Source organism: Centrocercus urophasianus, unplaced genomic scaffold (genome assembly GCF_019232065.1).
Source record: "Centrocercus urophasianus isolate 14NV4802_14NV808 unplaced genomic scaffold, USGS_Curo_1.0 seq_18, whole genome shotgun sequence".
NCBI lineage: Eukaryota > Metazoa > Chordata > Aves > Galliformes > Phasianidae > Centrocercus > Centrocercus urophasianus.
In genome coordinates, this window is record NW_024884733.1 from 24,890,756 (window position 1) to 24,914,909 (window position 24,154).

The window sequence follows — 24,154 nt, forward strand, 5'->3', positions numbered from 1 at the left end:
CTCCTGAATATTCCCTTTGGTGGCACTCACTATACTGTAACTATTTCCAAGGCATCTTGGAGCTTTTTGACTTTTCTCAAGCAAAATAAAAAGAGAGTAGGCTCCACCTTTGCTTGGAAACCTTTGTGCCTCATGGTTAAGAGCAGATATGTGCTGTTGCTGTTGGCACTGGAATGGCTGAGAGGCTCCCCTGGGGACACCAAGCTGCAATGGGGATGCTCCAATCCTTTGTGCTAACGGGGACCCAAAGAGGTGCCCCTAATAGTCAAGGAATAAAATCTTTCTCCACGTGCTTTGAGAAACTCACACATCCTCTGCCTCTGTAGCATCCAAGAGGTGTAAGTGGAGTCTGCAAAGCTTGGTGCTGTGATGGTTAAATGAGGGACTAAAGTCAAGATTAAAGATGCTGAACTGTGCGCCGAGGGATCTTGGCCCTCTTTCTAGCCAAGCTGCCAGGCTGGGGAGGATTGCTTTGATCTGTGAAGTGGGGAAAAAGTCCTTATATAGAGATTTTGGGCTCTATGTGGGTGGGAAATCTGGGAAATGTCCGGATGCAGGAATGATGGCATTGGTATGTTTCATAATAATATGAAATAACTTAAATATGAAATCTTCTACTTTTGCTACAACTGGCATAATATTTCTCTAAATGAAAATCCTCTGGATCTGGTTATTGTACAGCTCTTTTCATCTTCAAAAGTCTTCACAAATTGTATCCAACCAAATTGCTTTAGAAACAGATCAAAATTGAGGACTAAATATTACCTTTCTCCATTTCCTCCTAAGTAATATGTTGCAGTTCCATCCTCATTGAAATGAATGACTTTGGTTCTCTGTGATGTTTCTCTTAGCATCCTGGTAAGACTGCCTCGTGGGATAGTTCAGCAGGGGCTGTAGTGTGGCTCTGAGTCTAAATTTGTCTGTCTTTCAAATTTTAACCTCAGTTTTTGTCTTAGAAACTTCCCTTGGCAGTCATCTCTAGAGGCTCCATGGGTGCCTCCGCTGAGTTGGAGGAGAGGGTTTCCCTGGGCCTGAGAGCCAATGTTAATCCTCCATAGTCTACCCACTGACACTGTTTGTCTCTTCCCATGGAATGCAGAAGCTTTATTGCCAACAGATTTTAAAAACAGTGCCAGTGCTCCTTCACTGCCTGATTGATCAATAAGCACAGGCAGCAAAGGGCTGCAGCTCCCCTCTTGCTGTTGCATCACCTGATGGAATACAAGAGCTGCAAGATACATAATGTGGGAGCTGCAGCACATCAGGAGTGCGTTTATTACTGGCTCAAAAGAAGTCATGGGGCTTGATGCATAAGTTATCAGTTCAGACTGTTTGGTTTGTGTTTCACAGGAGACAGGGTGGCACTACGGTAACAGCCCTTTTGGTCTGAAAGCTCTATCAGGCTTACAGACATTCAATCTAGGTTAATGCCTTTGGTCTTCAGGGGAAACAGTGGCTGCACGGAGGCCTGAAGGATGGAAAGAAATGCACTGGACATAACATGCATTAAGCACTGTGCATAAATCCTGGCTTGGGCTTTTTTTTTTTTTTTTTTTTTTTTTTTTTCCCATGGCAAATGAACTTAGAAAATATCTCTTTGGCCAAAATTTCTATGGTGACAAGAAGGCTGTGTTGCATTGCCCTTGAATATGGCATGCTCTGATATGTGTAGGTGCTCCCAGTCTGTGCACCATGAGCAGCACATGAGGCTGGGAAGCAAAGGCGATGGAATTTAGCAATCAAGTTCACAGGGATTGAGTTGCTTGAGGTTTTGTACCTGTTGCATATGCTGTCGGTGTACACAATATTCCCAGTGCTGCCATTAGATTGATTGTAAGGCAGTAATAAAAGCCTTCAGCATTTGCAGACAGGGCTCTGGGCATCTTTCAGAAGATTCAGGATGTAATCCTATGTGTGCATGGGACAAATGGTGCAGGCTTGAGCAATGCACCAGAAGAAGGCCTGTGAGCATGAAGGTGATGTTCATGCAACTATGGGTCCATACAGATGTTTTTACACCACCTGAAAGCCCAGATGGCCATGGGAAAAGTGTGCACATGTGAACTGAGTGGGAGTTATTTGTGGAGCATCACCGTGTAGTGAGCAAATTTGTAACCTAACCTCCTCACCGGCTGGGGCCAAGCTATGAGAAAATGGTTAAAGTCATGGAGAAAAAGGAGACACAGTCCGCCTTAGAGGTAAAGTTTTTCCATCTGACTTCAGCTGAAGTTTGAAGCGTTTCCTAAGTAAATAATATTCACACCCATGTAAGGGAGGAGGCCTTGGTTCTGTAATGAGTCTGCAGTTTGTTCTGCGATACCTTTTTACTCTCTGCCATCGTGTTTCTCATGCTCTGGGTGAGCTTGGATGGGTATTTATAAAGCAGGAATGCCTGACACCCCCACCTTTCAAACATGTACTCGGCCCTAGGAACCGCAATGATTAATATCCGCTTCTAATCACCATTGATTATATGTGGAAAACTTGGATAAATCTTCTGAGAGATTTGAAATGCAACATATATCTAGAATCCAAAATAGCCATATGGTTGTGACTCACTTCTTTAGATGCTGTTCATAAAAATCAATTATATGGTCATTTTGGCTACCAGAAGGGATCTTTTCCGTTGGCCATTTTCCCCAATATCGTATTTTATAACTTCAAAAATTATAAAATGCTTACAAATTAGATAATATTTCTGGCAAGGAACGTCTTCCGTAGAGAGAGATCTGTCATAGTTTATTCAAAAGCGGGCTGGAATCCTGGAACATGCTGAAATTTTTAGCATTGATGTTCTAGAAACACCTGGCAGGGAGCAGGGAAATGCAAAGCATCTGGAGAAGAAGCGAGGCTGGGGAGGGAGGTGGTCAGAGCTCTGTTCCTTGCTCAAATCTGCATTTCTTGCCAAAGTCATGTAGAGCAGGGATTTCCAATCTGATGGCTACAATTAGAAGGTTCAAGCCATTGCACTGTGGCTACCTGCCGCCCGTGCTGTCCATGCCCAAATTGAATGCCAGGTGCTATGAGAGTGTTGCATGGTCTTACTTCCAGTGTGATGACGTAGGATGTTGGTGCTGAAGTGGCCCTGCTAAATCCTGAGGGTTAAAGTGTTAGGCAAAGCAAGTAAGGGACTCTGAGAATCCGGTTTGTCAAGCAAAATGCAACTGAGATGTGCAAAGTCTTCACAAAATATAGCATTCTTTATAGTGATCTGATACAGCTCCATGGTAATCCTTGGGAAATGTAGGAGTCTCTGAGACAGTGAGATTTGCTATTCATTCTTTGGGCTACGCTGCCGGGAGAGACTGGCACTGCCTGCTTCCTAGCTATAAAATATTCTGACTTCTAGTTACTGATCCTTCTGCCCTCTCTGTATGTAGATTGTTCCGTGTTGAGGAGCATCACTGGTCAGCATTCAGCTGGCACTTCTTTGCACCTGTGATTGCGATGGCTTCTCGTAGAACTGCAGAATCATGATGGTTGGGCTTCCAAAGCGATGGGCTTGCCTTGGACACCTGCTGATGAAATCACAGAATCATTAATGTTGGAAAAGACCTGTCAGATCCCCAAGCCCAACCCCCACCACGTCCACTGCCCACATCCACCAGTTCCACATCCCCGTGGTTCTCAAACACCATGTTGCCTACTGAATATGAAAAGATTGCCTCCGAGATGCTCACTGTGAATTTGGCCTGAATAAAATGTAACTTAGTAGTCTGCTGCCTGTGCCTTCATATGTCAATCTGACAGGTTCACCAGCCTTTACTGAAGGCCTTTTGGTGTCCTGTGCTGGTTAATGCCTTGATTAGGAGTCCTGTGCGAGATTCAGGTCTGATCCTGTGCAATTCTTCCTCTTCTTTGCACTGCCTGTCCCAGGTGCAGGACATCCATTGACAGAATCCAATCCAGAGCAAATGTTACCCCAATAAACAAACACTTCGCTAGATTTCTTTTTATTTTCTAAACAGTATATATAATTTATTTGTTTGTTCTTGTTTTTGTTTTTTGCACTGGTCCATCTCTTTGAAATATTGCTCTGCTACTCAACGAACGTATCTTACATAAATATTTACATGCATTTGTACTTTGTAAAACATGATTTAAATTGTGGGGCTGCAGGGAGGCTGTCTGTGTGCCCCAAACACAGCCCACATTGCCATCAAAGCTTCTAGCCATCCTCTGTCACCTTTCTGCTGCTTTCTGTTACTGAGCTGCAGAGCTCATCAGCAGGGGCAGCCATAGATGTAGGGGTATAGGGCAGGCTGGCAGATTCCAGCTGTCCCAAAACTCCACCACACAGCTGTATGTGTGGCCATACATCACTAAGGGACACTGACTACAAAATCCTTGGCATCCCTGCCCTGACTTACGCTTTCTGAAACAACAGAAAGATGGATGCTGGTTTTTGTGACGTGTCATCTGAAAAACGTTGGAAGAAAATCTGTGAAGGCGTTGTGCTGTGATATTTGGATGCTTTCACCTAAACAGAAGCGCGGATTTCAGGCAGAAGTCACTGGGTGAGGCTGTGGTCTCCAGAGGGTCCAGCTGAACATTTGTGACGGCTCCCTGACCTTAAAACGTATGAATTTGTGCATTTCCGTATTTATTAATACATTTTTCTGTGAGTAAATCACTGGGAAGTATTCAAAGTGAGTCATCTGAAGGGAAGGATGCATCACTGCTGCGAGCTTACTGGTGGCTCAGAGCTGGCAGTCAGAAATGATGGGGAGGCCACTGGGTTTGATGTTGGTTTTACTGCTTAACTCTTTCTTAGGCGTCCCTGCTTCTCTAATAAAGTCATTAGCAATTAACTGGCCTGACTGATGATTCAGCCTGTGGTTTTTGTGTTTGGGTTGTTTGGTTTTTTTCTTAAATCCTGAAATGCAGGAGAGAGTGAGGGGGAAGCAGTGAGGACAAATTGGGTCCAATTGATGGTCAAAGCAGCTCTAAGCAGCTCTAGTGATGGGTGATGCAGTTTTTATAGAGGCAAAGTTCACCAAAGCCCATTAAGGCTGCTGAGCCGGGTCAGTGGGCTGTGGATCAGGCGCTTCGTCAGGATGGCTGCGGGGTGAACTGTGCGCCTAATGCACTCTTAATGAAAATGTTATCCTCTGGAGCGGAGCCAGATACGACTAGAGCAGAAGCAAAGACCCTCCGCTCCCCAGAAATCATAGCAAAAGATATTACAGCTACTTCATAAGCCTTCATGTTTTAAAAGTCTAAGAAAGCCAGCCCACATCAACAGCAGAATGAGCCGACTTCGACGCGGACACGTCATTTAATCACAATTTAATAAGGCTCCTGTATCAACCTTTCGTAATGAAACTTTTGGGTAGACCCAAACAAAGGGGTCACTGTGGGAGAGAAGAATGCAGCCTTTGATTCACGGTTTCTTTTTAGGGTTCATGATGTTTCGTTTTCAGTAAGCTGCTGGTGAAGTGAAATGCTTTCTGCATGCCAACTGTTAGCTCATAAATGGTCCTTACCAACAGCCATTTGCGACTGCTAGATGATTATCAGCCTGCTCGGCTCAGCTCCTGTGAGAAGCATGGGTTCTTCTTCCCTGTAAGAAACCCTTGGGTATTCAGGCCTGGAACAAGTGCTGAATAGAGGTGTTTAAGGTCTGGATGACAAAAAGGCATTACTTCAATAAAACAGTTGGCTGCCAGGAGCCAGGAATTTGGCACACACAGCTTGGTGGTCTGGTCATGAGGGCAATGGGTGAGCAACCAGCACCGATATCTGCTGTGCCAGATGATGCTGGAGGACATTCACCCCTGCTGGTGTCAGTAGTCCTCCACAGTCCATGTTTTAGGAGCCTGTTGTATGAATGAGTAACTGCAGAGTGTGGTGGATGACCTGGCGATGGTCAGTGGGGAGAGGTGAGGAGGAGGAGGGTGTCTACTGTCTGTCTGAGCTTCCTGGCGGTCTTGCTGTTGCCATGTTTCTGGCTTTAGCATGGTCTATGCCTTGCACTTCAGAACCCTGGGGAGGGTCCTGGACTGACAGGGCAAAGGCCACCCTCAGCCCTGCTGTGGCTCCCCTGGACAGATGAGCTGAAGGTATGTTGATAGACGAAACGTGGCCTCTGAGGCTATTCAGGGGATGATTTTCATTGGTGCATGCTGAGGCACAGTGTCCTCTCTTAGGATGGAGCCAGTGCTGCTTCTGTTCAGCCTTGATCAGGTCTGAAAGTGGGGCATTAAGGAGGAAGAAGTATCTACACCCAGCTATGACTCTTCCAAGCAACAAACTTGGTTTTCTTGGCAATCTTAAGTAGCAAATGCTTAAATTATATGATGGAACATTGGCCAGGCAGGTGTCCTGACTTGGAGAGCATCACAGATTTGTCTTTATAGCTGTTATCTCATAAAAATTGAACATAAACTGCTTAAATTTGCTCGACTACTGCAGAAATGTTAGAATAATGAAACCATAGAATCATAGAATCATAAAATCATTTAAGTTGGAAGGGATCTTTAAAGGCCATGTGGTCCCATTCCCTGCAATGAACAGGGACAACCCCAGCTCCATCAGGTGCTCTGTGTCCAGCCTCACCTTGGGTTTTCCAGGGATTGGACATCCACTATCTCTCTGGGCAGCCTGTGCCAGTGCCTCATCACCCTTATTATAAAAAAATTCTTCCTTATGCCCAATCTAAATCTCTTCTTTGGTTTGAAACCATTTCTCCTTGTCCTAGAACAACAGACTCTTCTAAAGAGTCTGTTCTTTCTTGTAGCCCCCCTTTAGATACTGAAAGGCTGGGGATGGAAAAGATACAAGTGTTTTGAGGGAAGGGACTGTGGGTCTGATAATGGGACAGATATACTGTGCTTATCCACTGCTAGTTAAGCATGTGATGCTGTGCATCCTCCCCATTGCTCCCTTTCTGTCCAGAGTCCTCTTTTCTAGCAAAGCTTTGCATGTTATCTTTGGCCACCCAGAGGTCGGGTAGTGTGTCCCTGGCTCCTTCTCCTACTAATAAAATGTGGCTGAAACAAAATAAAACAGTTCTCAAACTAATCCTCACTTTCTTATTTTTACATCAGAAGCAGGGCATTTGTCCATCAGTGGCCCCAATACAATTGCTCTGTGAATTAAGATGACCCATTTGTAGGGTGTCCTACATAAATCCATATTTATATATGGATTGCTGCTACTCAACCTAGCTTTCCTGGCAAATTCTTCTGCTTTCTCATGTGTCAGGAGATCTTCCCAAAGCTGCTACAGAGGTGCAGCAGCCAAATGCCTCTGTACAGATTTCTGCAGAAGCTGAAGTTATGAAGTGTCTTGTTAAATCTGAGCTGGATTTTTTGGAGTGCTTCAGTCTCCTGATGTGACCCTTTTCCAAAAAACAGAGCCCTTTCTTGGTACTGCAGGTCGTACCGCCAGAGCTCAGGCATCCCAATGCTGGGTCACCTCTGAGAACACTGACCTCTATGTGCCTCCTGAGCCTGGAAGTCAGGCTGACTTTCAGAGAGTTGACACCGCTCTTCAGCTTCATGTGGTACTCATCTTCCTGACAAAATGGGTCCTGGCTGTTCCATGCAGGAGGACACATCCTTTCACTTGTTTGCTGGTTACACTCGTGGTTCCATTAAGCGTTGTATGTGGATGGAATTCTAGGGAGCTCACGTGTTATCTGGTGGTGAAATAAGAAGTGATAGGAAAGGTTGGTCTTCACCACTAGCTGGAGCTCTCAATGGAGTGAGGAAGCAAAAGGCTTTCCTCCTTGCTCTGTGAAATTGGGTGCAGATGGCTCCGGGGTGTTGTTGAAGCTGATCCCATGTTGGAAGGCACCTCCCAGGTTAACATCACCTCCTTCGCTCTGCTCAGGTTGAGAAGGTGATGGATGTTGAGGTATTGTGTGGGTATGGAGAAGCATGGAGGTGTATCTCTGCTCCAAGGACAATGGCACGCTGCTCTGAGACAGCACTCCTCCTGGTGTCCAAGGTGGCCCTGTTCCCCGCACACCTCCACCAGTACTGGTCTGGAGGGATCCTTACCATGCAGAAGCAGCCTCCAACCCCATGTCAGCTCCCTCTGATCATGATGTTCCTGCTGTCCTTGATTTGTGAGCCATGAGTCCTTCTACCTTTGCTGCTACCTCTGACTGTTGGCTAACCCAGGCGGGAAATGACCTGCACTCATTGCTTAGCATGTTGGGGGAGGAAGAAAAAGGCTGAAAGCATGCCAGCACCAAGCACAGGAAAGGTTGTTTTTCGTTTATTGTTGAGATATCAAAGATAAGGGAAACATAGAAGCAGCTCTAGAGGAGCGGGCGGAAGGCCTCGCGCTGTAGGAAGCATCAGCCAAAGAAAAGTGGAGGATGTTTATGGTGTGAAATTGGGAAGTGTTTTCAGGAAACTGCTAAGAAAATTCAGCTGAGGTAGGAGAAGGGAAAACAAGAATGCAGAGAGCAAGAGGAGAGAGGCTCAGCGTTGTTTAGCCATATTTATAGAAAATTGAACCATCATCAAATCTGATGGCCACTGGTGAGCTGCCATCCATGTTCCTGCCCCTCTTGGCCTTGAGGGTCACACGCAGGAAATGAAGCTGTTGTGTGTGCAGGGTTATTTTGGGGCTGGAGACTATTTCAAGAGGCATCAGCAAGGCCAGCTCATCAGCACTGCTGCAGATGGGCTTTGAGCGGTTCAACTTGGCTCATGGAATTAATGTGTTTATGCTGTCTAACAGCAAAGAGCTCTGGAGGAAAACTGCCTTGGTCTTTCTTGTTTTGTTGAGCAGCTGTTGCTGCAGCTCTCTGTGCATTAAATGGAGGCATCTCTGTTTTACACAACAGGAAATGGATGTGGGGAAAGGTGCATCACTTGGAGTGGCTCAGCAGGAGAAAGGTGGGCTGCCCACACAGGGCACTTGAGGTCATCAACAAAACAACAGAACTTTTGGGCAGAACTGTTTGGGACAGAACTGGGCTGCTCATCTCCATTTAAGGCTATTTCTTGTGCCAGCTTGTCATTAGAGATTATTGGCTTTGTACCTGTAATAAAAATCATAATATAAAATACGATCAGTGCAGAAAAAATGGCAGACTCTCTTGCACGAAGGACCAGAAGTCCTCAGTTTCCTTTCTCTAACGAAAAATTCATGTTGTGGCATGGGTTAGTGAAAACATTCTGTTTAATCAACAACAACAAAGTCCTGGAATATGATCCCTAAGCAAAACACAAAGCCTGCTGATGATTAAATACCTGGGACAAATGAAAGGAAATAATCCTTCATGGATGCTGTGGTCACTCCAAAACTCACTGCTGCAAGAAATCATGTAAATTAAGTGGTTATAACGTTATTTTTAAGGACTGTTTTAGTTTCACACTCATCAGTAGCATGGTTGGGTTAGGCAGGCAGTACGAGAGGAGTATCCTTCTCGTCTCCAGAAGAATTGCATGGCTCAGGGGGAGGAATTACTCCTCATCTGTGAGCTCTAATGACTGATCGTGGGCATTGCCAGGGGGAGGAAATCACTTTCCTGAGCATTGCATTTCACCTCCTTCCAAAGAGAAGTTGCTTGACAAGATAGACTTACGATTTGATTGCAAGTCAGGCCAATATTTCCATATACTTGATTTAAATTTTAATCAAAGTAAATCGTTTTTCAAGAGCTGATAACAGAGCAATGGCTCCAAAAATAAAACATGAGCGAGCAATCTATCAGACATGTCTGTCAGCAAAACAGGCACCATCCCATAAACCTGCCTAAACAGCCCTTTGCTTGAAACAATAAAAACTGGAAGGGATTGAAAGCCTCAGCTTTAAAAATCACTCTTTGTACATTCTTTAAAAAAAAAAAGTCCCAGTTCTAAATCGGTGTAATTTGGAGTAGGTTAATGTAAAAAAAACCCCAAACCATTCAATAAATCTTTTAGCGGAGTTCAAAAGCAACGGGTGTAAGAAACCAGAAAATGGATGATATGACATTTTCCAACGCTCTATAATGTTCATATTATTCAGAGAACTGCCAACCACAATTGTTCGAATACTCTTTTAACCAATCTTGCTCACTGAACTCATGAGCCAGCCACTGGTCTCCCCACAGGGAAGCATATGGGAAGACAGTAGCACAATTATAAGTAATATGGTGTCTGCCTCTTAATCCTTGGTTGAGCCTTTGTGCCAGAGAGCTGTTAAGTAGATACTCAAATTTAAGCCTGAGCTCAATTTTTATCTTTCATGTGTGGTGTTTTTTTTTTTGAGTGAAAACCCCCCAAACACTCTCGAATTTCCTTCTGTGCTGGCTGTGCACAGAGGTGGCACCTCCTGCCTGCTTGGTGCTTCAAGCTCTGCAAACATTGCCGGATGCTTTCTGTCATCAGTTAACACTGGTTTCTAATTGCAAAACCTTATTTGAATCCCGTCTCCCTCTAGTGACGGGGAATCATTTGGAAGGAGGCAAATGGGGAGTTGGAGGTTTGGCATCTAGGCTGTCTCCTATATCAATGATCAAATAGCAGACGTGCAACTCTCCCCATAACCATGCACCTCCATTGACCACCAGAGAGTGGGATTTGCAGGGGTTTTGGAAGGAGAGCGTCATGTTGTGAGCCCACAGAGCTGCTACTGGCTTTTGGCTGAGGAATTAAGTGCATTCTGGCTGGGCTGCATCTTCTGCTCCCCTGCAGGGATAGCTTCTCCATTGCGTGCTGGCGTCTGTGCTGAACGTGAGTCTGGCATCCCCTTGCCTGTCCTTTATTAGTGACATCTGAAGAAAATGAATTATGGAAACAAGATTACAAAAAGCTCACTTGCATGGAAAGAGAAGTGGAGGGACTGAAGACCTCCTGGGTGGATAATGCAGGTTGTGTGGTGCCCTGGTGTCCTAGGGGTCCATAAGGCACGAGACCTGCCCAGCACAGAGGTGGGCACATGAATGGGAACGGTGGTGAAGCAGAGCTGAAAGCCTGTTTATTTTACTTCTATTTTCTCTCCTCTTTGATGGGGGACAATGCTGCATGCACCTCGGCCGCAGGCTCACAATGGACAATGCCCAGTGGAAGATGGCCAGCCTCTTTCTTCCCATGGCATTTTAGCACTCATTAATCCTTTTGATTTTAGCCTCTTTGAAGCCCAGGCTCTGGATGCTTTTCAGCACACTCTGAATTTGGACATGAAAACACTTGAACCAGTGCAAAAGTTTAAATCCCTTATTCATACACCCTGGAAAGGCTCTCACTTGATATGCTGACAATGACCGACTTTATTATGTTTATCTTTTGGCAGTATCTCCTCTTGCAATTGATAGCGTCTCGCCTTTTCCTGGTGCCGTGTTCAATTTCCAGCCCCAGTAAACGAAAGGGGCTGTCATGTTCCTCTGCCACACCGTGGCATGCTCTGTGCAGCCCTCAATCTCAGCAGCGAATGTATGGAGAAGGAAAACAAACACACCACGGAACAGCACACACAGACACACATATGATAAAAAGTCTGGTCTTTCACCTAATTTAGACCAGAAAATTGGCATCTGATTTTATTGTTCAGCCTGACTCCAAGAACACAAGAATATTTTTTCCTTTGAAATGAGAACTGCCAAAATACAAAGAATGATATCTGCTGTTTTGAACTAATTGGGATTAACTGTTTCATGGCTGCTTGATGCAAAACAAGTGTTTTAGCAGCAGGAGGATTTATGGAACCTTGCAGTGTGAGGGTCCATAACCCAGCAGTTGGATCCACGTAAGAGGCACTTTCTGACCTGCACCTTTGGGTGTCTGAGGCAGAAATAAATTATTTCCCAAACTCTCAGTCCTAGGAAGCTGCTGCTCAGCTCCCATTACAGCATGGAATGCTAAGCTGGGAGCTGCCAAGGCTGGACAAGGGAGCTTTCAGCAGATTGGTTCCATTTTAATTAGCGTTTTCTGCACACTTCTTCATTTTGCATTTTCATGACAACTGTTGATACTACTTGCATTTTTGTAACTGTTTCCAAAAGGCAGGAAAATAACTTGATCCCATTGAGAACTCAAGTGCTTAATTAAGATTGTTGGGATTTGAAATAACGTTGCAACTAAGAGTTGTGTCTGTTTGTCTTCCGGGCTTTAGGATCCATGTTTTCAAGCTTTTTGCTGTAAACGAGGGCCTGGAAATTTATCTTGGGGTTTCAAAATTGCCAAGTGTTGCAAAACCTGCCAGAAGGAACTGAGATCTGAGAGCATGGAGCTTGAGAGAGGACTGGGAGAACAGTCCACCCTTTGCCTGAGGCCGATTGGGGTGTTGAAATAGGTACAGAAAAAGCCCACCAGGTTCCGTTAAGGAACTGCTCTGAAGATTCTTAGAGGAGAGTGTAAAGCATGGCATGTTTTATGGAGGAACCGTGTAGCATTTTTAGCACAATTTCCTGGCACCTTCTGCATTGACTGCTTCCAGACAGAGAATCTGGAGATCTTGGTCAGGGACGGTCTGGGCCACCAGGCTTTGTGTGCAATGCATGTGCAGGGCAGGGCAGCAGATACAACTGCAGAGCAGAAGACCAGGAGGAAAAAAAAGGGAATATTTCTCATGCAGATCCCAGGGGACCTCTTGAGGCAAAGATGCCTGAGCAGTGTGGTACACCACTCGCCCAGATGTTTGGGCTGTGGTGTGAGCACAGCAAGCCTGGAGACAAGCTGTGCTGGGAGTAGCCTGTAGGGACAGGCATGTGAGAACTACATGGGGTCATCAGGTCACCAGCCCCCTGTCCCCCTCAGCTGGCACTTGCAAGCATCACCTCCATGGGCATGGCTTGAGCCAGGCTGTTGGGCTGGAAAGGTCCTTTGTGCCCAGAGTTTCACCACGTAGGATGTTATTTCCTGCTTGAATAATGAATCTGCTTGTCCAGCTGCCCTTGGGATGTTCCCCAGCCCTGGAGATCTGAGATGGCCTCCAAGGAAATAGATTAGACAGAGGCCAAACAGAAGTAGGGGTCTGCAGGCTTTGCTTATTTTTATGTTTCGTTAATGCTTTAATTAAATTCACATTCAGGCACAGAGATTTCTGGCCAGTGTCTCAGTTAAAGGCTACGTGTATGTATACACAAACATTAAACTACCAGGGCACATGGCTCCCACTCTCACAGCCACACTTGCAGCCAAGTGCTGCTCTCAGGGTCTGCAGTATGGAGCTGATGCTCTGATTCCACTGCAGAGGCACTGCCCAGGACTGCACAAGGATCTCAAACTATTCTTTCTTCACAGAACTGAATCATAGAATCATAAAATATCCCAAGTTGAAAGTGACCTTAAGGACAATCAAGTCCAAATCCTGGCCACACATGTGATCACCCAAAAATCAGACTGTATGTCTGAGAGCATTTTCCAGATGCTTTTTGAACTCTGTCAAGCTCTGTGCCTTCTCCACTGCCTTGGTTGTGCATTGGGGAGACTCAAACATCCTCTTGGTGAAGAACCTTATCCTGTTATCCAACCTGAACCTGCCCTGAGGTACTGCCCCATCTTTGATTCGATGCGTCTGTCTTAAGGGAGATGCTCATTTCTGCAGGGGGAATTTGTGATAGCTTGTGCTGCTCACAAATCACGCCTGGTGATGTTAGTCAAGGACATTGGAGCTCCTTGGTGCCAGCCTCTAGGGTAGGAGGCCATAAATTTTGGGATGGCCATGTTGGGCAAGGGCTGTGAGAGGAGGTGCAAGGCCCTGGGACAGGAGGAGCTTTCTAGGAATGACATCTTCGTGGACAATCTTTAGGAATCCCCTGAAGGAGCTCTGCAAGCAGCAGACAGAAGGGCAGGGAACTTTCTGCCTGAGGAAAAGAGATGTTTGCCCCCAGGTGATGCTATTTCTTCTTCCCAGTGCAGCCCACCTTTGTGAGATCTCCCCAGCCCTGCTGGTCTGCTTTCACTGCTGGGTCATTGAGGAAACCACTAAGCCGGCTGAGAGAACGTTGGTTTGGGGTGGTTGGTTGGTTTGTTTAGTGTGGGAGTCTGCCATGAAAATCTGGGGCAAATTAAGTAAAACAAAGCAAAGCTTTTTCTTAGGAAGTTGAAAGGAAATGTTGGAAACCCACGTTGCATTTTATAACTTGGTAGAAAGGAAGAAGTGAGCACACAGACTCTCCATCCTGCCTGAGACTCCCCAGCTCCTGAGACTACAAAATAAGTGACCCCATCAAACAAACAAACAAACAAGCCCTACGAGGTGGCAGAGGTTTGCAGACCATGAAACCAAAAAAGAACATTTATTTGTTTTTATTTTAATTTCTCACTTTGCTGCTTTTCCCCTGTAGAAGGCTTCACCAGATTTCCTCCATGTGATTTCCCCCTCCTGTTGCAGAAGGTGGGGAGAGACATCCCCAGACCCAGCAGCCTCACACCTGGCTCTGATTCCCCACTCACCCTCCAGAGTTAATGATGTGCCAAGTGTTGAGGTCCTGGCTTCAATCTGAGCATCAAATGGGGAGAGGTGGCTGGGGAAAGGATGTCAGCTGTGGGGCAGAGCTTAGCGTGGCAAAACTTGGACCATGGGTGAGGGAAGCCCAAGCTGGAGAATTTGTGGGGTGGAAGAGAGCTGGGGAAGCCCCACACCATGACTGCAAGCAAGGGGGTGCTACTTCTAGAGCTGTATCATCCTACTTCTAAAGATACAAAGATGAAAAGATCCTTTGGTGTCTTTCATCCATCCTGGGAGCCACGCACATGCTTCAGAAACAGCAGCTTGCTTTCTTCTTTCTATCCCTGCTTCTGATTTGCTCAGTCACCTCAGGCAAATCATTTAACCCCAGCTTCAACCTATTTTACAGGGATGTTGCAAGGCTTAATTAAGGCTTGTAAAAGGTCTCGAGTTCCTGAGAGGTGCCTGTTAGAGGGAGGTGATTAATCACATGCTGATGGGAGGGATAACGTGGGGGTAAGTCCAAGCAGTCAGCAATAGGGCAGATGATATTTTTCCCTGGGGGAATGAAAACCAGGGGGGTTGTAAAAGCATGCACATATCAGATTTATTCCTTTTGGATATCGAGTTGTTGAAACTGTAGAGAGACCGTGGCCAAAACCACAGAAATCTGACTGTATGGCTGTGATAAAGACATTCCCAGTTTCAACAAAAATCAATCACAGATACATAAATTAGGGTGTTTCCCCCCAGACTTTGCAGTCACAAAGGCAAGCAACTTGCAAGACTTCGAGTTTTTGAGATAAAAGCTTGGCACTTTCTCTGAACATCGTCCTGACCCCCTGAACACACCAGAATCACCCTGTTAGCATTCATTACTGTTGTGCAAAAGGGAGGAAGGAGGTGGATGTGGAAAAAAAATGCCATTTGCTGGTCTTTGTGTAGTTGTTCACATAATTGCCCAGTTGCCCTTTCGAATAGAAAAGAAGAGGAAGGGTAAATCTAGTCAGCTTCAAGGTGAGCCAGTTCTTCTCTTTTGTGGAAGAAGAGGCAGAAAAGTCACCTGCTGAACTCCATGTGTGGTTTCGCTCTTTCGTTTTGTTCTGGCCCAGTTCTTCTTCCCTCTAACTTCATCTCCATCCATAGACTCGCTCTTCAGAGCCAGAGGATAAATCAGCATTGTTTCCTGGATGGCTGGGCTCCTCATGCTTTTTTCCTTGGGGAACATCCAGGATGATGGGGAAGGATGGCTGTGCCCTTTGTCTCCACCTCAACATGCAACTCGGTGAAAACTGGATTTTATTCTTCCAGGAACCGAACGGAGCCAGCTGAAACCAGAGATTATCATCAGTGAGGAATCCTGCCTGGGGAGCTTCCACCAACCAGGAGAGCAGTTAGTTTGGGATTTTTTAAAGCATTTTTTTTATGGCACGGCAGTTTTAGTTGAGCTAAATGAAGCTTATTGCAGTGGGGAATTCATCATGCGCATGTTTAAAAATCTTTTAAGATTGGATATTTTAACTCCAGCAAATAATCAAGTCCCAGGAACAATTTAGATGAGTAATATATTAAAAACAGGCTTACACGGATCCAAGAAAAACGTTGGAGGATCCATAGGGGTCATTGTTATGCACCGCAGGCTTAAATATATTGACTTTTACAACTGCGAATGGATGGTTGCATAGTGGTTTCCACTGAAGAGCAGTTTCAGTTGTGATAACTCATACAAAGTGAAATTCAGTCCTGTGCTCAGAGCCGGCATGAGGTCTAAGAACTAAGTGAACTTAATCTTTATCTCTCTACAAACATTGCATCTCTTTAATCCTTGAGGCATGCCATTCCTGGGAGGATCCTGCATAATGGATGCGACAGAGCAGAGCGGGAATCGGATTTGTTATTTATGGAAAAATCTGAAATCAGAGAAAACGTGTTCTGAAATTACAGGAAAGAAAACATTTTCCAAAGGGGAAGTAAATCTTGAAACCAAAAATAAACTGATTTTCTTTTTTTTTTTTTTGTTCACCAATGGAAACGTTTTTCGCTTCTCTAAAATTGCACCATTGTATTTCAAATGAAAGAGAATATTTAAATACGTTGGTCAGAGCAATGGCAACCATTCCACTCCAGGAAGGACAGAACACTTTCTGCAGGCAGGATTTCTATCTGATGTGACATCTGTGCAGCACAGAGATTTTTATGGAATATTGTTTGTTTTCCAATGTAACAAAAAAGCCCAAAACAATGTATTTCTCCTGGAAAACGTGCAAACCACTGTGTTAAACCCATGATGTCTGCAAATGTTTGTGAGATTTGGAAGTGTACTGGCAGGAAGCATTCATGATGTGTGGGTAGATAGGATGTGTCCATGGGTGCATGGGATTCTCTGTGGCACTGTAATCTGAATTTTGGGCTATTGAAGAGACACTCCAATGGTTGGACTAGGTGATCTTAGTGATCTTTCCAACCTTACTGAATCAGTGATTCTATCTGAATTGGAACAGTACAGCAGCAAAACCCAGTGACAGGGTGCTGCATATTGAGAAATGCCATCTTGCAGAACTGAGCTTCATGAAACAGGAAAATGTTGGCTTTCACTTGTTAGAGCTATGCACATCTCTAGGTCTTCACCGAAGGGATTTGAATTAATTTTAAGTCAAATTTATATCCTCGTTCTGGAAGAGCTGCTGCTGCTGATTTTCTCCCTGAAGACAAATTTGTCATTAGCAAAACCAGGAGAGGTGGCAGTGTCAGAAGCAGAGCTCGTAATCACCTTCAGTAGCAAGATATTGTGCAGGAGCCCAAACATCAGAAGGAAAATATTTTGCCTTATAGGAATTATTTCTTCCTAGCCCATTGGAAGTGCTACACCACTTGCTAATTAGGGAATTGGGGACAGGGGGTTGAGGAGTTGTAATCCTTGGCTGAGGGAAGCGGTGTATTCATTACAGCTGTCACTCATTTCCCTCCTGTCTCATTTTTCTGATCTGTAAATTGAGGTTAATACCCTCTGTAGACCGAAGGTGCAAGGAGGATTAATTAAACGGCATCTGTAAGCATTGCAGTCTGCTCTTCACACTGTGTCTGCAGCTCCAGAAGAATCTGCAACGTCTCAAATTTTGTTTTCTGTTGAAAAAGGGAATATTGATGCTTCAGCTCTGAATCACCGATAAGTTTTCATCCAAAAATCACCAACAAAATGACACAAAGAAAACTGTCCCGTTGGAAAGTGTTTAATGGGTTCACCTGTGAAAGGGAACAGGGAGGCTTTTCTTACTGAAACAAACAGCCCAGTGCCAGCATCCCAAATACTTGGCAATGGCATAATCACAGCTCTAACAGAGCACTGAGTTTTCCTGTCGCAACAAATGAGAGCTGCTCTGTGTTATAAACAAAGCAAAGGGGAAGAAAACAAACCAGAACCCCAACCCTTGGAGCAGTCCAGGGAAACCGGTTCACTATTGGGCATATCTCAAAGCTTATCCAGGAACTGTGTGTTCTCAAACCTATTAATTTTACCCACTGGTTGCTTTTTAGGCTACATTAGCAAACAAAACAAGCTGGCTGACAATCTGTGCTGTGCTGCAAGGCGAACAAACACCACTCCCAATGGCTTTCCCAATTCCAGGGACGGAGCAGTCAACTTAACTACTTATTTACTCAGCTCTGCTCACCCAGAAAGGGCCCACTCTGATGGATGGCCCCGACCTCCCCACTCCACATGGCCACCAGCCAGGCTGCCACTTGGGTGTCTTCTGTGCAAACCTCCCCTCTGGCAGCGATCCAGCCTGTTTTTGTTCCATTCCATGCTAAGAAATACTACACTTCCCCAGAATGGGTGACCTAGAAGTCACACGTGAGTTAAAGAGAAGCATAAGTTATCTGGACTTGCAGCCATGAAACCATTCTCTGGGAGGAAAGGGTAAATAAACAAGTCATTTATTAGCAAGTAAAATTGTTTTTTCTCTTTGAAATGCAAAAATGTGCTTTCTAGTGAGCGGTGTTTGGAGCTTCACCCTTTGCTCTCACCAGGCAGAGTCTAAGAGTGTCATGAGCAAAACTGCTTTCAAGTCACCCATCCAGCTGTCCGCTGCAGGGAAGCGTTTGTCCACTTTGTCACTCCTTGCAGCCCTCTGTTGGGGTTCAGCCACTGCCTGCAGGGCAGCAGGGGGGGTGCCCCATCGCCCTGCATGCAGGTGTTCATTAACACCAAGGTGGAGGTGGAGGTTATCCATGCAGAGCCAGTGATGGAGCAAAGGAAGGGGTCCATGGGCATTTGCTGGTCAGCATTTTTCACCAAAAAAGCATTACCACAGCGTGTGGGGGATATATGGAGACTCCCCACCTGCCCATCGGGCCTACATGCTTAAAGTCAGCTTTAGGTCCCCAAGGATGTTGACAGGTAGAATCTATCACTGCCACAGATTTTCTCCATTGCAGTGCACAGCTCTGCTCAGGCTTGTCGCACGCTCAGGAAAGAGAGCTAAACATTTTTCACACTGAAATAAGGACTCAGGCATCAACCCCTTCCTCCAGCATGTGGGTTTGAAGAGTTGTTTGTGGTGATTCTAAAGCACGCTGAGGACCTCAAATAAACTGTCCTGTGAGAGGCACAGGCTGATGGGAACAGATCCGAGCACATCTCGCCACGTTTCCTGCAGCTCCGACGTCGCTGTGTTTGGGCTGCGTTGGCTGTGATTTATATAACTGCAGGATCGCAGCACTGAATATTTCTTAAAGGCTGCCTTTTCCCCATAGACAGGACTGTAGAAATGAGATTCCTGACATTCCTCGTGTCGTCCAGCTGAGACGTGTGGCACAGACAGCATTTTTGTGCGGCGGTTGCATGTCTGTTTTGGAAAAGCGAGCTGTGTTTGTTACTGAATCCTCTCTCTTCATCTTATTTAGACTCTTCTTCGTTCCCTGCCGTTGTTATGAGCATGAACCCAGCACCTCTGTGAGGAGAGCGATTGCTTCACGATAAAGTTGTGGCTTTTTAGTGGTCTGCTCCTTCTGGATGGGTACTTTGAGTAAATAAAAGTGCTACCACCATTTCATAACTTGCCCATAGGAGGGTTAAAATAAGCTGAGGAAAACAACTGAACAAATCAATTTATTTTAGCTGGTACGACTTGAACCGGTCATTGAGAAGTAAGTCTTGCTTCCTGGTTTAAATAGCAGCGATTTAATTTTAGCACTGTGGCCAGTGTGGGAGCTTTGGGTCGAAGCAAACAGAGATGCCATGGCTCTGGTTTGGAGGAGTCATCTCAGGTCTCCTGGGCGGCCCAAGCCCTTCCTGCAGCGGCCCTAATGCTCATTTCAGATAGCAGCTGGGGTGAATGGAGCTCCAGCACGGAATGGTGGGGAAAAATGGGAAGAAGTGGGATTGGGATTGGCAGGTCACGATAGCCTATTTCTCTCCAACACATCTCCAAGCTCTGCTGCTTGTTGGCAGTGAGGGTTTCTAACACCCAGGCAGAAGCAAGGGCATCTTCCCCACCCAATGTGTGACCCCCAACATGTGACAGCATTTTGAGCTTCAGAGGCCAAGATATCAGCTCTGGTTTTCCAAATGGATTTCATAGAATCACGATGTCATCGAGATTGGAAAAGACCTTTAAAATCACCAAGTCCAACCGTTTCTAAGAAAAATTCTGAATTTCAGGCACTCTGATCCATGGGCTCTGCTGGATTCCCAGAGCTCCCTTCGTTTTGGAAGGAGCCATTCCAGAAGAATGAGCTCTCTACCAAAGCTTTCTGGGTCACGGTTTGTATTTGATTTTTCTCAATGTCAACTAAAATGAAAAGGCCACAAAGACATTACCTCTGTTTATAAAATGACAGAAACAAACACTTGCATTTGCGAAAGCAAATGTCAACACCATTGATCCAGACCGGGTTGTTTATGATAAAGAAAGGTTGATATTTAATGGAAGGTTAACTCCATTTTTTTTTCAAGGTGCTTAAAATCGCCAGGCTTTGCAGAGAATGTGGTTTGGATTAAGAAACATCTGAGTTAACAAAAGCAAAGTCAAAGTTAATACATACCTAGCTTTGTATTAGCCTGCCTTTAATTTTGGAGTAAAACTCTAATGATTGCAGTAAATTTGTTCATTTATGAAACAGAGAGGAAATGCAATACACAGAAGAGATTAGGGGCAAGAAAAACATCCCATTTGCTGGCACAAAGATGAGCGTGTTGCTACTATAGCCCTTGCACTGCTTCCTTCGGCTCTCCTGGAAACAGGGACTTGGATTTTTCAAGGACACAAAAAACTTCCATATCAGAAAGGGAAAAAAGTCAGGATGGAAGGAGAGATTAGAGGGCAAAATCCTTGTCCTGATGCGGTGGCATGGGCTGTGGACCTGCAGAGAAGCAGCAGCATTTCCCCATTTTCCACTCTCTGGAATGGAGGCGAGTGCTGTCCCTGCGCCTGCAGGCAGGAGGTCCGTTTGATGTCGCGGCGATGGGAGGAACTGAGATGGGTTTGGAAAGCGCCTGTTTTGGCGGTGGCCCTGATAAGGCAGGCGGTGGCTTTGATGGTGAAAGAAGAGCTCCAGGGGGACCCTGGGCGTTTGGATGACAGCACGGGCACGGAGCTCGTAACGCACTCCCCTCGGGTTATCTAAATAGCGCATAAATCACTGTCAAGGCTGCCATTTCCTCCGACGGGGACCTGTGTAGGTGATTAATAACGCACAAACAGTGGTACTTTGTGGAACTGCAGTAAATTTTATTATAACTTCCTTCCACTTGATAAGCACTTCCACGGAGACGCCCTCTCCCACCCATCCGTCGCTTGCAGAAGACCCGTAGCCCCCAGGTTAGGGAGGGCTTCGGCCATTTAATGACCAGCTGCAAGCCATGAAAGAGTGTTTTGGCTCAGTTTTGTTTTCTTTGACTGGATGGAGCCTCTGGTCCCCACCGGTTGATGCTGGGTTGGATCTTGCACACCTGCTGTTTTGAAAGTCCAATCAAGCATCAAGCAGAGTACAATGCTGTGCAGGGCTGCCCATCCCATGACGTGCTGAGGGGGCTGCAGCGAGAAGAAACGCTGCTTTGCAACAGAGAAAGGCCACAACTCAGTGCTTGGAGGTTGGCAAGCAATAGGAATGATTGCTAATGCTCTCAGTACTTTGTCCTGTTTTTGAGGATTCAAATATTCTCTAAATATTTACATAGATGTGTGTGTTTGTATACGTGGAATGCTGTTTTTTTAAATGATACGTAATTTGTTTCAAGTGGGAGTATGAGTTACTGGTAGAGGAAGCACAGTGCATAGCATCAACGAGCAGCAATATTTACTGGGGTAAATATTGACCGATCTGCAGTGTGGGACATGGTTGCTGTTGCATTAGGGATTTCTATCAGCTTTATATCAGCAATCAAGAATGACAGCAGCGTGTGGGACAGGCTCGAGCTGGGGCTGTGGCTGTTACAGGCTGAGATGCTCCTGGGGTCCATAGCAAATGCAGCCCATGCAGCTCCACTTACAACCGTGTGGTCCATGAATGAACTTCCTTCCCCTTCTCTTGGCTAAGCACAATCCAAGCGAGTTTCGTGCTCCGCTGTGTGCAGATGGCTGACGGCAGCTGGCACAGTGCCCCGTGGATGCATTGCAATAACACACATTTTATGTGAAGGGAAAAGCCTCTGGAGAAACAAAGCTTTGAACCATTCAGTTCGTAATGGCGCAACGCTGGCAGCAAAAGCTGTGAATGAAAACTGTGGGACACTGTGCGAGCCAGTTAATCTAGATGGGTTTCCTTATTTTTCTTTCCTAGTAGGCATGAAGTGTAGGTTGAATTTTATTCTGACAGCCAAATATGGGACTGATTGCAGAGCAGCACCCGTGTGCCCACACTTCTGGGCTCTGGTTGTGAATAAAATGGAAATGATGTGGCAAGGCATTTTTGCAATTCTTAGAGCAAATCCAAATGGTTTATGCGAAAGAGCGGAGGCAAACAGCACCTGAGCTTGCTGGGAACACATCTGCTGTAGGTTGTGCTTGAGCATTCCTGTCCTGAAAGAGGCAGAGCACCTGCTGAGAGCCATTGAAATGAGCTCTGTTGCTGCTGTCATGGTGAGGGTCCACAGGGTGCAGGAGCTGTCATCAGCAGCAAGGTGATGGTTCTGGCACCAGCACTGGGTCATGGGTGGGACACCCATCCCAGATTCTTGACATGTCAGTCCATGGCAGTCATTGGTGGGATGTCCACCAGAGCTGTGGGTGGGATGCCCATCCCAGATTCTTGACATCTCAGCCCATTGCACTTGTCAAGAGAAAATGGAAAGTTCCAAAGGAACAAAAAAAACCTCGAAATAAAGAGTAGAGAGGATGTGGGACTCATCTGGAGGCCCAAAGGCAGGGTGGATGCCCCAGGTTTCCAATGGCATGCAGCAGTCAGAGGGGAAGAGAACATTTTTTCCTGTTGCCTCCATGTAAATGGATTTATGAACATTCAAAACAAATGAACCTTTGGCAAGAGAGATTTCTAGCAAAGTCCAAGCCACAAATATGTTTCAGGGAAAAGGTAGAACATTGATTTTTGTTTTTTGAAAAATAATTTCCCAGAAAATACGAGGGAATTTTCAGCAACTTCTCTGAATGCATTTGTGAAGCCTTTACAATTTTTGTGGGTTTTTATCCTCCCATCCTAATCTTTACACAACTTAACAGTAACTAGCATTTCTGATGGAGTTCTCACTCAAGAATGTCCACAGGAAGTCAACTCATGAAGACGTATTGCAGAGAAAAATTCCTTAGACAGTTTTATGCTCAGAATTACTCAAAGCCCCACCACAAAATACTGAAAGATCTGCTGAAATTTATTAAAAAAGCAGGGAATCTGAAAGATCATGGAGAAATACGCGTCTGCTGTCCCACAAAAAAGGATTTATGTCTGCAAACAAGAAAGATATGTACTGTAGTGTATTCTGACACGGAACAAAGAAAAGCAAGCAGCTACCAGGTCTTCCTCTCACACATCCACATGGAAATTCAGTCCCTCTTTCATAGTTTGGCTTTGAGCCCATGTCCTGTGGTGGATCTCAGGGACTTTGGTCAACACAGCCAGGGGACAACCCCTGTCCTTCATGGGCTACAAGAGACCTCAGCACATGGCGCATCCCCTGCCTGACCTCAGAGGTAGGGAAAGAAGAGTGGGGTATTTCCCAGGCAAGGATGTGATTGGAAAGCATCTACACGAGAGGAATGCATGACCTCTCCCCAACTCCTGGTTCTTATATCCACCACACTTTGGGGTTTAAATGCAAACGTCTTCACGTTTTCACTGTTATCATGGCTTTCAGTAAATGCTCTTCTATATTGCGTTGCATCGTTTATATCAAAACCAGATCAGAAAAAATTCTCTTTGGCCCTTTTTTTTTATGACTGTTGGTGAATTTCAAAGCACTTCAGGATTACGCAGAGAAAGAAAGGTACTTCCATCCTTTATCTGAAATAGATTCATTCCTGTCACCAAAATGCTTTAAAAAAATAACAAATAAAAGACAAACTAATTCCAGACAAGACAGATGGATGTGATCATTCTGCTTTGGATGTTGCTGAGCCCTTCCGATGTATTTTGAATGGGTAAAATGCTGAACAAAATGTTGTTTTCACAGAAATACCACGTGTGATTATGTATGTGTATGTATGTATGCCTGTATGTGCGCAAATGTTTTTATGCTCCCATGAAATATTTCAGGCTCTCCCCCGAGACAAAATGATGTGCATCCAGCTGCATCTTTGGGTAGAACTGTATTTCCTAGAGGGAGCAGAGGATCCCCATGGGCACAGGTGCAGGATGTGTTTCC